At 40.6% G+C, this 1,830-nt stretch overlaps 1 long non-coding RNA gene across 1 annotated transcript in view; it reads left to right on the top strand.

Annotated features, from left to right (window-relative positions):
* The window catches only part of LOC110348998 (uncharacterized), a 79,704-nt gene that overhangs the window by 66,161 nt on the left and 11,713 nt on the right, over positions 1-1,830 (top strand). Inside the window, exon 4 of the long non-coding RNA XR_002394656.2 lies at positions 348-416. This is a non-coding gene — a long non-coding RNA (uncharacterized LOC110348998). The remainder of the gene's footprint in view (positions 1-347; positions 417-1,830) is intronic.

The raw sequence follows: 1,830 nt of genomic DNA, 5'->3' as shown, positions 1-1,830 counted from the left end.
GTAAGTTAAAACTAAAATTTCAGTTGTAGCCCAAGTTATTTGTATATCAGGCTGGTTGTAACACAGGGTTCACTATACCTTCCATCATGTAAGTTCATTTCCAAGTTAATAACATGCACTCAAATTGTGTCTGCTAATATAAGTTATATTGTGAAGGCTGAGTGGATTTGGGGGCTGGAAAACCACAATCCATTTTCTTCTTTAGATCATGCAGAATTTTCTCACCTTTTACGACTTTGTTTCTATGTGTAGATGTATTGATCTTTGTGGTTCTCGTAGCAAATACCAGAGGTTCTGTGGGATCATCCTGCTGGAGGAAATGTCGCCTCTGCTCTCCTTTTATATAGATTCTGCTTCATTCAGTGTTCCAGTGGAGTGAGAAGTTGGTACCCAGCCAATGACGGGAAGAGTGATGGGTAAGTGTCTTGGGTGGAGATGGAAAAGCAATGAAACCTCCATAAAGTGATTCATTTTTACAAAAAAATTTAAATCTTGGCTGTGATTAGTCCTGGAGCCTTAGACAACACTTTCTCTGTGAGCCTCCCAGCCTTTGGGATATTCTCAGTTTCCTCATCTAGAAAATAGGAATGGCAATTGCCTCAGGCAGTGTTATGAAGATAAGGACATAGGATACAGGATAATACCTAATTTGATTCTCTGTCATACCTTTGGCATGTAGTAAATATGGAATCTGGATGTGGTAGAGAGAATGAGAGCATAGGATGTGTAAAAATCAAGGGCAAGTACAAATACACTAAATGGAAATTATGCATATATGGGCTAAGAGAGAGGTAGGGGATTGTTTGTGTATCAGGTAATAGGGGGACAGCAGATAAAGCTATCCACATCACTCTGGGAAACTTTCACATACATGATCCTCCACAGGACCTATCCTTTAGCACAGCCAAGCTTGGAGGGTTCTTCATGATGGTTTGGGTTTGGTCAGGGTTACCCTGTGGGCTCCTGGTTCTGCTTCTCTTCCTGCTGATAAAGGGTGAAGGAGAAATGCTCCACTTGTCTAGGATTCCAAGATTTAGCAAGTAAAAATATAGGATACAGAGTTAACTGAGTTTCAAGTAAACAATGAATAATTGTTTAGTATAAATATGTCCTATGCCATATTTATGATGTTCTTATTATAAAGAAATTCTACTGTTATCTGAAATTGAAATTTAACTGAGTATCCTATAGTACATTTGGCAACCTTCTTCCTATTATTCCAACATCTGAGCGGTTAACAGTAGAACTAGCAAGAAGCATCACACTGGCATCTTGAGGAAGAGGAACTAACATTGCCTTGGATGGCTGGGTCAATTCAAGCAAACTGTCCTGGATGGTGCAAAGTGACAAAGTTTTCCATTGTCAGAAAGCTGTATTAGCTCCACTCTCCTCTTGGAATCAGGGACCCTCCTGACACAGGTTCTGAAATTGATGACCTGGACTGTGTGGTAGCTTTGAGACTTTGGCCCCAGAGGGAGATGCTGCCTAAGGACCTAAAGGGGATCACATGTGTCTATAGGGCAGGAGTTTTTAAGGTTCCAGTCAGTTCTCAGTCTCAAGAGGAAGCCAATAGGGTAAGAAAACCAGACAGAGTGTGAAGGGGATTCATTCTTCATCTTTTAGAATAGCGAGTTCAAAAAACTTGTTTAAAAAGCTTATATAGCTTTTGATAGCTATGTTGAGGCAACAAACCGTTCCCAAATATTAAAATTACAACTTATTTTTTGCTTAGATCTCAGGTGTGTGGTAGTGGTAGCCAGCCTCCAAGGAGGCCCCAGTGATCCTTTCCTCTTGTTATGCATACCCTTGCGCTGTCCCTTCCCATATACC

Source organism: Heterocephalus glaber, unplaced genomic scaffold (genome assembly GCF_053883595.1).
Source record: "Heterocephalus glaber isolate CG9 unplaced genomic scaffold, H.glaber_assembly_v1.0 deba00001666, whole genome shotgun sequence".
Classification (NCBI taxonomy): domain Eukaryota; kingdom Metazoa; phylum Chordata; class Mammalia; order Rodentia; family Bathyergidae; genus Heterocephalus; species Heterocephalus glaber.
Note: the sequence above shows the minus strand (reverse complement) of the source record. Positions and strands in the feature narration are given on the sequence as shown.